General features: G+C 36.5%; 1 protein-coding gene across 1 annotated transcript in view; it reads left to right on the top strand.

Moving 5' to 3' along the window:
* The first annotated feature begins 3,052 nt into the window (after nt 1-3,052).
* SHTN1 (shootin 1) overlaps nt 3,053-13,156 on the top strand; it is a 120,340-nt gene continuing 110,236 nt past the window's right edge. The window contains exon 1 of the mRNA XM_086377092.1: nt 3,053-3,113. The gene's annotated coding sequence lies outside the window, so the exon portion shown is untranslated. The remainder of the gene's footprint in view (nt 3,114-13,156) is intronic.

Here is a 13,156-nt window from a genome sequence, read left to right as displayed (position 1 = left end):
TTTTTTTCTAGTTCATTAAGATGTACAGTTAGAATACCAATCTGAGATCTTTCTTCTTTTTTAATCTAGGCATTGACAGCTATAAATTTTCCTCTGAGCCCTGCTTTTGCTACATCCCATACATTTTGGCATACTGTATTTTCATTTGTTCATCTTAAAAAATTTTCCAATTACTCTTATAATTTATTCTTTGATCTACTGGTTATTTAACCCCCTGTTATATTTTTAATAGCTGTAATAACATCCTCTATTTCATTCCTGAAATTGATGACTCATGTCTTTTCTGTTCATTTCTCTCAGTCTTGTACAGCAGTTTATCAATCTTAATTGATCTTTTAAATGAAGCAGCTTTTTGTTTCACTGATACTCTGTCTTGTTTTCCCATCTTCAGTTTCATTTATTTCCTTCCTTCTGTTTGCTTTGGATTTACCTTGCTCTGCTTTTTGTAGTTTCTTGAGATAGCTATTTAGATTATTGAGTTGAGAACTCTTTTTTCTAGTGTTATCATTTAGCAATATAAACATCCCTCTCAGTACTATCTTAGTACTATCTCGGTACTATCTTAGCTGTGTCCCACATATTTCGATTAGCTGTATTTTTATACAGAAAAAATGTTAAGATACCTATTACATATAGAATCTTCAGGACCTAGGCTAAATGAGCCCCTCATTTCCTCAACTGTGGCCCCTCTCCTTTATAACTCTCTTAAATCATGGTACCTGGAACAGAATTCTGGATTGGTCTGGCTATTGAATAATAGAACAGGAATGCCTATTCATTCCTTTTTAGTTCATTAATTTGTTGATTGATTCATTCAACACACATTTACTGAATTCCTATACCAGACATTGTGCTTATTAGGCATATAGAGATGATTAAGATGGACATATTCCCTCTTTTCATTGCTCTGTCTGACAGGGGAGAGAACTATTTAAACAAGTAATTTCAAGGGTGACTACATCTCACTGTCTCCTGTGCTATAGAAATCTACTGCCATTAACACGAGCTAGGTTAAAACGCCATGAGGTGTTTGTGTTTTCCAACAAGTTCTGCAATTTTTTTTACCCTGTTTTTAAAATCTCTGCTTTTCTTTAACCTAGGATGATCTAATGGAGAAGGCAATGGCACCCCACTCCAGTACTCTTGCCTGGAAAACCCCATGGATGGAGGAGCCTGGAGGCTGCAGTCCATGGGGTTGCGAAGAGTCGGACACGACTGAGCGACTTCACTTTCTCTTTTCACTTTCATGCATTGGAGAAGGAAATGGCAACCCACTCCAGTGTTCTTGCCTGGAGAATCCCAGGGACAGGGGAGCCTGGTGGGCTGCCGTCTATGGGGTTGCACAGAGTCGGACACGACTGACGAGACTTGGCAGCAGCAGCAGCAGGATGATCTAAAACTGATCTGTACCCTGCAGGCCCTATCAGTTGCCAAAGCTGACTTCTTTATGACTGGTTAGGGCTGTGGTTAATTATTTTGAATACCTTCTCTGGCCTAACTATGACCACAAATATCTGTCTGCCCCTTCCCATCGACCATTCTTTTAAAATATAGTCTGAACCCATAGCAGAGTAGTACCTTAGATTTGGGTGGGATGATCAACTTTTAAAGACTTCTCCTTTTTTTTTTTTTTTTTGGTAATTCCTGAGGTTTCTTTTTTTTTTTTTTTTCAGTTATTCAATCTGGTATTTATTCGAGTCCCTGTTTGGGCCGGGCAGGCATTATGACAGGCAACTATAGTCCGAAAACTCATTTTATTAATTTAACATGCATCCTCTTTTGAATTTACTTTCTGTTTTTCTTTTTTTTTTTCAACTTTACTTGAATCACGTGATCATTTATTCTTTTTTGGAGGGAGGTATATTGGCCAGGAAGCCCATCATTTAAATTTTTTTTTAATTTAAATTTATTTATTTTAATTAGAGGCTAATTACTTTACAATATTGTATTGGTTTTGCCATACTTCAACATGAATCTGCCATGGGTGTACACGTGTTCCCAATCCTGAACCCCCCTCCCACCTCCCTCCCCATACCATCCCTCTGGGTCATTCCTGTGCACCAGCCCCAAGCATCCTGTATCCTGCATTGAACCCAGACTGGCAATTTGTTTCTTATATGATATTATACATGTTTCAATGCCATTCTCCCAAATCATCCACCCCCCTACCACAGAGTTCAAAAGACTGTTCTATACATCTGTGTCTCTTTTGCTGTCTCACATACAGGGTTATTGTTACCATCTTTCTAAATTCCATATATATGCGTTAGTACACTATATTGGTGTTTTTCTTTCTGGCTTACTTCACTCTGTATAATCGGCTCCAGTTTCATCCACCTCATTAGAACTGATTCAAATGTATTCTTTTTAATGGCTGAGTAATATGTGTACCCAATGTTCATCGCAGCACTCTTTATAATAGCCAGGACATGGAAGCAACCTAGATGTCCATCAGCAGATGAATGGATAAGAAAGCTGTGGTACATATACACAATGGAGTATTACTCAGACTTCTCCTTTTGATCCTCACCAAAATGCCGGGCAGTTGCAAACCTCGATTGACAGATGAGGAAATTGAGATTCAGAAAGGCTAAGTGGGAAAATTAAAAAAAAAAGTAGACAAGTTTCTAAATTCCTACCTAAGGCCTTTACTCTTGCCTCAACCTCAGTTCCTCTTCATAGCTGACCATTAAGTACGTTTTAAAGAGGGCAGAGTCCAATTGTATAGGAGATCTGCCTGTCTGAAACATGATTATTAGTGGTAATGGTTGGGTATTACCTGGCATGCATGTGTTAGGTTTACAGTAAAGAATGCCTACTTTTTATTACCTGTCCTCTTAGATATATTAGTGACTGTCACACCTGAATTATAACAAAGAAGCACTAGAGAAAATTCAATGTGGGCGGCAAAATTCTTTGAAGAATAACTAGTTATAATTGGGGAGTCTGAACACATTTCAGAGTTGCACGTTTAATATGCAGTATGGTTAATTGCACTGTAATTACAGTATTTTAGAATGCCATGCTAAGTGTTTAATCCTTTTCAGGTTTGCCCTCCAATCAATGGCCTGCCTTCATTTTCCAGATTGATGAAGTCTGCCTCAGAGAAGGGGGTAGGTAACGGGATTGTGCCAATGTGTCTAATCAGCTGGGAAAGTTGTAAAATGAATCTTTCCTATCTGGAATTTATATTTAATCATAGCTATGTTCGCTTTATGAATGAGTGTTGATTATCTAGTTGTAAGAATATGAAAACAATGAGAGCTTTTATTTACCCAGATTAGTTAAGCTAGCGTCATTGTTTGGGTCTGATTGCGTTCATGGGGATATTTACATTACCTCAGCACATAGATCCACTTAATCTTATTCATAACGTTAATTATATATTCCAAGAGTTACTGTCACGCACTTTTGTTTATGGTTGTTACTCTTAGGGTTTGTTTGTACATGGGGTGTTTGTATGGTTCCCCTCTCTTCCACTGGACTATGGCCCACCCCTTTTATAGTTGTAAAAAGCATTTCTACTCAGAGAAACCTGATCTTCAGGACACTGTTCACACTGATATGATGACAGCTAATTCAAGGACGGCAACTCAGTTCTGTTTCAAGCAGGTTGGTTAAGACTATACCACTGAACTGACTTTTAGTCTTTTTTTTTTAAACACACATGTATTTGCATAATCGTTTTCAGTGTCTGGAGTTTCTCTGCAAATCCCCTGCAAACTGCAATTCATTTTTCAAGATCTGCCTTGAAATTCCATTCCTCAGGAAAGTATGTCCTAATTCTAACAGAGTGAATCATTGCCTCCTTTATCTCACTTACTGCCTCTGAATATTGATACCATCACAAATCCATCATACGGTACAGGTTTTGTATGACTATTCAAAAGTAGAACATCTTTCTGAAATCTTTCCTAAGCTGAAATGGTATAAGGTAAAGAAGCAGTTACCTTAGAATGCATCTTGCTAACATATGAACAAAATATATCAAAATAAAGCAGAGATGCTCACAGAGTTCAAAGCTATGGCAACTTGATGCTGAGTAGAGTTCCCAGGGAAGGAGCTTGGTGTGACACTCTTGCAGCTCCATTGGGCTTGCTGCAAAACAAACACTGAACACTATTTTTGCTTTATGCCTCCTTTAATAAAAGTGAAAACAGGTTCAGTTTCAGGTTCAGTTCAGTTCCTCAGTCGTGTCTGACTCTTTGTGACCACATGGACTGCAGCATGCCAGGCTTCCCTGTCCATCACCAACTCCCGGAGTTTGCTCAAACTCATGTCCATCGAGTCGGTGATGCCATCCAATCATCTCATCCTCTGTCGTCCCCTTCTGCTTTCAATCTTTCCCAGCATCAGGATCTTTTCCAATGAGTCAGTCCTTCGCATCAGGTAGCCAAAGTATTCAAGCTTTAGCTTCAGCATAAGTCCTTTCAATGAATATTCAGGACTGATTTCCTTTAGGATTGACTGGTTGGATCTCCTTGCAGTCCAAAGGACTCTCAAGAGTCTTCTACAACACCACAGTTTAAAAGCATAAATTCTGCAGCGTTCAGTTTTCTTTATGGTCCAACTCTCATATACATACACGACTACTGGAAAATCCATAGCTTTGACTAGACAGACCTTTGTTGGCAAAGTAATGTCTCTGCTTTTTAATATGCTGTCTAGGTTGGTCATAGCTTTTCTTCCAAGGAGCAAGCATCTTTTAATTTCATGGCTGCAGTCACCATGTGCAGTGATTTTGGAGCCCCCCAGAAATAGTCTCTCACTCTTTCCATTGTTTCCCCATTTGCCATGAAGTGTTGGGACCAGATGCCATGATCTCAGTTTTCTGAATGTTGAGTTTTAAGCCATCTTTTTCACTCTCCTCTTTCACTTTCACCAAGAGGCTCTTTAGTTCTTCTTCGCTGTCTGCCATAAGGATGGTGTTATCTGCATATCTGAGGCTATTGATATTTCTCCGGGCAATCTTGATTCCAGCTTGCGCTTCATCCATCCCGGCATTTCACATGATGTAGTCTGCATATAAGTTAAATAAGCAGGGTGACAATATACAGCCTCAACCTACTCCTTTCCCGATTTGGAACCAGTCTGTTGTTCCATGTCCAGTTCTAACTGTTGCTTCTTGATCTGCATACAGATTTCTTAAGAGGCAGGTCAGGTGGTCTGGTATTCTCATCTCTTTAAGAATTTTTCACAGTTTGTTGTGATCCACACAGACAAAGGCTTTGGTGTAGTCAATAAAGCAGATGTTTTTTTCTGGAACGCTCTTACTTTTTCAACGTTTCAACGTATTTTGGCAATTTGATCTCTGGTTCCTCTGCCTTTTGTAGATCTTCTGTAAAAGTGAAGTGGTTGTACAGTGAACTTTCAAAAAGTAGCAGATACTTGTATTGCAGCTCTCTTTTTCTATGTTTGCTTTAATTAACAGATTGGTGTGTTTGAGAGTGAGGGTCATTTTATATTCATTTCTCTTATCACCCAAGTCTAACAGTGTCTGGTACACGACCCATGTTTAATAATTTCTCAGTGTTGAATGATGTAAATTATTCTTTTTAAAGTCTTCCCCTCCATATTTAAAGACTATTTATTAGAATAGTTTCAGGTACACAGCAAAATTGAAAGGAAGGTACACAGGTTCTCATGTACCTTCTGTCCCAATGTACGCATAGATTCCTCCATTATCAACATCTTACACCAAAATTAGATGTTTATTACAACTGATGAATTTACACCGACAGACTGTAATCAGCCAAAGTCCATAGTTTTTATTATGGCTTACTCTTGGTGTTGTACGTTCTGAGTTTGGACAAATGCATCCATTGTTATAGTATCATACTGTATCATTCATTGCCTTAGGTTTAAAAAAAATTGAGATATAATTAACATATATATTAGTTTTAGGTATACAACACAAGGATTCAATATTTGTATATATTGCAAAATGATCACCACAGTAAGTTTAGTTAATATCCATTACCATACATAGTCAGAAAGTTCTATTTTTAAGATAATTTTTAAGATACAATTTACATAGCATAAAATCAGTCTTTTAAATTGTACAGTTTTAAAGTGTTTCTAATATATTAAAAGCAGATGTCATAAAAATGCAGATGTCATTGCTATCTAATTTCAGAGCACTTTCATCACTACAAAAAGAAACCTCATACCCATTCCTCATTCCCTCCTACCTCCAGCGCTTGGCAGCTACTAATCTAATTCTGGTTTCCGATTTTCCATTACTAGACATTTTATGTAAATGGAATCATATAATATGTGTCTTCTTAGCATAATGTTTTCAAGGTTGTCCATTTATAGCATGTATCAGTACTTCATTCCTGTACAAATACTGTTCTATTGTATGAAAAAAGTGAAAGTGTTAGCCCTTCAGTCGTGTCCGACTCTTTGGGACCCCATAGACTGTAATTTGCCAGACTCCTCTGTCCATGGAATTCTCCAGGCAAGAATACTGGAGTGAGTAGCCATTCCCTTCTCCAAGGGATCTTCCTATTCTGTTGTATGGACATACCATCTTTTGTTTATCCATTTACCAACTGATGGACATTTGGGGTGCTTTTCCTTTTTGACTGTTATAAATAATGCTGTTAACATTCACATACAAGTTGCTGTGTGAACATATGGTTTTAATTGTCTTGGGTATATACATAGGAGTGAAATTTCTGGGTCATATGGTTACTCTTAAACTTTTTTAGGGGCTGCCAAATTGTTTTCAGAATGGCTGCAGCATTTTACATTGCCACTGGCAATGTATGAGGGTTCCAATTTCTCCACATATTCTCACACACTTGTTATTGTCTCTCTTATTGATTATAGCCATCTTAGTGACTGTGAAGTGGTATTTCATTGTGGTTTTGATTTGCATTTACCTAGTGACTAATGATTTTGCACATCTTTTCCTGTGTAATATTGGCCATTTTTTTTTCATGACTCATTGGCCATTTTTTTCTTGACATTTTTGATATGACATTCCAACATGTAGATTTTTTTGTATTCTGTTTGGTATTCTTTCAGCTTCCTGTCCTGCAGTTTGGTGTTTGTCATTAACTTTGGAAAATTCTCGGTCATTATTACTTCAAATATTTCTTAGACTTTTTTCTTTCTTCTGGTATTTCAGTTGGACTTCCCAGGTGGTGCTAGTGGTAAAGAACCTACCTGCCAATGCAGGAGACATAAGGGGTCGATCCCTGGGTCAGGAAGACCAATTATATGTATATTAAACCTTTGGTAATTGTCCCACATTTCTTGGATAGTGTGTTGATTTTTTTTCCTCTTTGCTTTTCAGTTTGGGAAGTTTCTTTCCTCATTTGTGTCCAGTTTGTTCATGGGCCCATTAAAGGCATTCTTCATTTCTGTTAAAATATTTATTTCTTGCATTTCTTTTTGACTCTGTCTTAGAGTTTCTGTCTCTGTGCTTACGTTGCCCATCTTGTACATTGTCCATTTGTTTCATTCCATCCCTTAGCATGTTATTTGTAGCCATTTTAAATTCATGGTCTGAAATTTCTAAAACTTTGCCATATCTGAGGCCAGTTCTGAAGACTACTGTGTCTCTTTAAGCTGTTTTTGTTTTTGATCTTTTAGTATGGCTTGTAATTCTTTGTTTAAACCTGTTCATGATGTACTGAGTAAAAAGAACTGAGGTAAACAGGCCTTTACTGTGAAGTTTTATGTTTATTTGGCTAGGCAGTAAGCTGTGTTTTCTGTTTGCTGTAGCTGTAGGTGTCAGGGGCTAAATTTTCGTCTAGTGACCTTGTTTTGTCTCTTCTGTGTTTTGGGGTTTCTGTAAAGACTTAAGATCTTAGACATGCAATTTTTTCCATTGTAATCCCCTGTTATTATATAGGAATGCTACAGATGTGATGATAAAGTTTAAGGGGGAAGGGATGCATTCTATAGACCTATGATTGGACCTTGGTCTTTTAGTGAAACTGTGCCCCTGGGCTGTGACCTTAAAAATAATTTACCCTTTCTGGTAGATGAGAAGACTGGAGGTGGGGAATCCCTTATGCCGCATGAAGGGACTGGGGTTGGGTATTTTTCTTTCCCTGTGTGGGAAAGTGGACCAGGCCTCTGTTGGCTATTTTCATTCTCTAGGTTATTGAGCTTTAATAAAATTTCAGTAAAATAGTTTCTCCTGAAGACAGGCCTTGTTAAAGATAACAGAATTCTCTGGGTATATTTCAAAATGGCTACCATTGTGACTAGAAAAGATACTTGATATGGTTTAGTCTTCTTAAATTTGTTACAACATTTTGTGGCTAAAAACATGATATATCCTGGGGATACTTGGTCATGTTGTATAATCCCTGTAATGTTCTGTTGGATTAGCTGCTAGTATTTAGTTGTGGACTTTTTATCTGTATTTACAAGGGTTGTCTAAAATTTTCTTGTGATATCTTTATTTGGCTTTGATATGACAGTAATGTTTACTTCATAGAATGAATTAGGAAGTGTTCCTTGTTTTCTATTTTTTGAATGAGTTTAGAGAAAATGATAATTGTACTTTAAATACTTGGTAGAATTCACTAGTGAAGGCATCTGTCTTGGACTTTTCTTCACTGTAATGTTTTTGATCACTGATTCAGTCTCTTTACTTGTTAGGAGTCTACTGAGATTTTCTTTTCCTAAGTCAATCTATATGATTTGTATGTTTCTAGAAATCTGTTCATTTCATCTCGGTTTTCTAATTTGTTGGTATATAATTATTCACATTATTTTTTTATAATTTTTTATTTTCATATTGTTGGTGATGTCTCCACTTTAATTTCTGATTTTAGTTATTTTTAACATCTCTCGTTACTAAGGTTAGCCAAAGATTTGTCAATTTTGTTGATATTTTCAAAGAAATAACTTTGGATTTCATTGATTCTATTGTGTTTCCATTTGTGTTACTGTATTTATCTCCATTCTTATCTTCATTAGTTCTTTCCTTTTGCTAACTTTGGATTTATTTTACTCTTCTTTTTCTTTTCTCTCAACGTGTAAAGTTAGCCATTTACAGCTATAGATTTCACTGGGAGCACTCACCTGCCTTCACCGCATAAGTTTTTGTATATTTTTGTTTTTTATCCTGTGTTCTGATTTCCCTTGTAATTTCTTCTTTGAACCTTTAGTTATTGAAGAGGGTGTTATTTAATACCTATATTTGTGGATTTTCCAGAATTTTCTTCTACTGCTGATTTTCTAATATCATTCCATTATGGTTAAAGAAAATACTTTGTACCATTATATGACTTTAATTTTTTAAAATTTATTGATACTAAATTCTTGGCCAAACATAATATCTATCCTAGAGAACATTCCCATGTGCACTTGAGAAGAATGTGAATTGTGCTTCTGCTGTTTGGAGTGTTCTATATATGTCTGTTATATCTATTTGGTTTATAGTGTTGTTTAAGTCCTCTCTGTCTTTACTGATCTTCTACCTAAATTTTGTATCCATTATTGAAAGTGGGATATTGTAATCTCTAACTATTATTGTTAAACTATTTCTCCCTTCAGTTCTGTCAATGTTTGCTTTGTATGTTTTGGGAGTTGTTTGTTTGCTGTATATGTGCTTATAATTGTTATACATACTTGATGAATTGACACTTTTGTGAATATATCATGTCCTCCTTTGTCTCTTGTAATAGATTTTTGACTTAAAAGTCTGTTCCTCTGATATTGGTGTACCAACCCATTTCTCTTGGTTACTATTTGTATGGGATATTTTTTCATTGTTTTATTTTCAATGTATTTGTGTCTCATATTGTTGAGTGTTGAATTTTATTGTAATCCTTTAATGATTACAACATTGAATAATAAGTCTGCCATCATTTTTATTGTTGTTCTCCTGTATGTAATATGTATTTTTCTTTGACTGCTTTTAAGACCTGATTGTCATATTCGGTTTTTAACAATTTGACTATGAAATGTCTAGGAGTGGTCCTAGTATTTCTGTGGCATTTTTTTATAGAGGCAAATACTAGTAGCAAGTTAAATGTCTAAGAATTTGAGAATAGCTAAGTATTCATTGATATAATGGAGTGATACTAAGTATGTAGACTTTACTGATGCAAGATAATACATATATATATGACATAATGTTTAGTAAAAAGTAGAATTAATATATATAAATATTTGAAAAATGAAAACTACTTATACAAAAAGAATATAAATTTAATAGAGTTATTTAAGTAGTCTATTAAGGTAAAAGTTTTCTTCCTCTGAAAACCTGTTGTTGTTTTTTTAAATAACTTTTCTGAGATAAAATTCACATACCACAAAATTTCCCAGCAAAGTATATACTGAAAGTGTACAACCTAACAGTTTTGAATATGTTCACAGAGTTGTTCAACCATCACAATCAATTTTAGAAAAATTTTACCACCCCAAAGAAAAATCCCATACGTACTAGCAGCCACTTACCATTTCCCCAACCATCTACAGTCCTAGACAACCATTGATTAACTTTCTCTGCGGATTTGCCTATTTTGGACATGCTAGATCAATGGAATCATACAATGTCTGGTGTTTTCTGACTGGCTTTTTCACTTAATGTTTTCAAAGTTTATCCATGCTGTGGCATGTATCAATACTTTTATTTCTTTTTATTGTTAAATAGTGTTCCAATGTTATTATTTTTATATCATAATTAATAATATAGTAAAGGCTTTTAGGGTAGATTACCTAATATGGAATTAGTGAAAAGGAAATGAACCTTCATTTCCTATTGTATTTCAGTCTTATGTCTGTATACCTCAAAAGATTACATAAACAATGTGATTTTACAGTAATTTCCTGGCAACACAAACATTAAGAGAAAATCTACTGATCCCTGCTCTCTCCCACTCCACTCCTCACCCCTTGGGCCCGTTCCTCTACTTTTTACCCCTCGTTGTTGTTGTTTAGTTGTTAAGTTGTATCCAGTTCTTTTGTGACCCCATGGACTGTAGCCCGCTTGGCTCCTCTATCCATGGGATTTCTCAGGTAAGAATACGGAGTGGGTTGCCATGTCCTCCTTCAGGGGGTCTTCCCGACCCAGGGATCAAACCCATGTCTCCTGTGTCTCCTGCAGTGGCAGGCGGGTTCTTTACACTGAAACACCGGGGAAGCCCTCTACCCCTAGAGGCAGCCATCATCCCAAGTTTGGTACATATCCTTTCAACTCATTTTTGAAAAGTCTCTCCTTCCCCTCTCTCTTTTAGTATATATTAAAAACACATTTTTAAAGGTTTTTAATTACATGTTTTATGGAGGTTAATGAATCCATTGTGATGCTTGCAACATAAATCCCTATATGCATTATTAAATAGAACAAAAACTAATTATTATCACTTCTATCCTTTCCATCAATATTCATATCATATAAATAAACCATAGTGTAATGGGAGAGCTGAATCCCTATAATTGACTCTAATAGCCATCCTAATAATTCATTCCCTGCCCTCAAGATAATACCATATTGTATTTCAGGAGGCTATTTTAATTTCAAGGAAGGTAAACAAGATTAATTTCAATGGGGTGCAGAGTGGAACCAAAGCACTCAATTTGATTATAGATTTGATAATTAATTAACTCATTCTTAAAGTCCAAAAGTGATACCTAAATTACTGTATAATTGGAGTAGAAAAATCAGCCATTTAAAAAATGGAGGCTTGTGAACTAACCCAAATATTTAACGGGCACTCTGCTGGTATTTGGTTTAATGTAAGAAAATTGATTATTTAGATTTGGAGGAGGCCTCTGGCATTATCCAGCAGAGTGACTGATCAGTTATTAATATAATAGGTTTCCTGGCTGCAGTATGAAAGCTAGATGGCCATGATTTGTTACTCAAATCTTTTTTTTTTTCTAGAAAGAAATGATTTCTCATGATGCAAAATAACTGGTGGCAGCACATTTCATTCATGTTTCATGTACTTGAGTCTGAAGCAATTCAGGGTCTTCTTTAAACTCTGAGGATTTTACTGGGCCTTCTTTAAACTCCGAGAATTAAGATACCATCTCGGGTAATCTTAAGGCAAAGACCATTTGGTTATTATTATTTCTTAAACTATCTTATGAAAAAACTAGGGAAAAGACTGAACAATAAGACCTCATGCCAAAATTATTTTTAAAATTTCAAAATTTTAATTCACTCTATTTAAAAACACTGTGCTGCCTTTTTTAGATCATTCTAACACTAAATCACTCATGCTAAAATGTTATATTGCCTTTTTAGAAAAAGAGGAAGCAGTGCTACCATCTTTTTCCAGTTTGGTTTGAATTAGAACTTGGGAGGAGTATCAGACAGATACTAGTTACAGTATTTACCTGTATTCTAGCACTCCTCCACCATCCATCATGGAGATCCATTCAGTAAACAGAGTTGGGTATTTACATAAAATAGCAAGTGAGGAATGAGGAGAAGCACTGTGCAGGTGTAGAACCCACATGAAGAGCTTTGAGATAGTGAGAAAACTCAAGATGTGTAGTGAGCCTAATTGAGTTTGGATTTACGTTGTATGCTTAATGATTAGTATAAAAGTGCCTGTGCCCATTTTAGCATCCACAACGCCTTGTTCACAGAGCTGTAAACTTTTTATTTTTTTAAAAAGAACACCTGCTGCTGCTGCTGCTAAGTCGCTTCAGTCGTGTCCGACTCTGTGCGACCCCATAGACGGCAGCCCACCAGGCTCCCCGGTCCCTGGGATTCTCCAGGCAAGAACACTGGACCTAGTGTATGTCAAATTATGGATGTGGCGTTTTGTGTATCTTCCTCTCTTTGTTGAACACTTAACAACTCTTCCGGGAGAGTGGATATTCGTATTATTCCCCCCTTTTTTTTTTCAGATGAAGTTCAAAGAGATCAGGAAACTTGACTAAGGACTGGCTGCTGGGAGTAGGGGAGAGCCATTTTGAAATCTGGCAGGCCTACCGCCCCTCTTCTGGTCAGGCTCGAACCCAGAGCTGGGTTCAAATAGAGCAGAAGGTAGTCAAACGTCACCAGCCTCTGATGTCAGGCAGCTGTGTGACCTTAGGCATTCGGACTACAGTGGCCTCTACCCTGGAGAGATCTTTCCACTACAGACCACATGATTTGCAGGGTCTGGTGATCTGTGGGCTGCAGGGCTCAGTTTTGACCATTTCTCAAACCGAGTGCAGCTGGAGGAAG

The sequence above is a fragment of the Bos grunniens genome, chromosome 26 (assembly GCF_055505025.1).
Source record: "Bos grunniens cultivar Pamir isolate PY7600 chromosome 26, Bosgru_T2T1.0, whole genome shotgun sequence".
In the NCBI taxonomy this organism is placed as follows: domain Eukaryota; kingdom Metazoa; phylum Chordata; class Mammalia; order Artiodactyla; family Bovidae; genus Bos; species Bos grunniens.
This window is presented reverse-complemented; position numbering and strand designations above follow the sequence as displayed.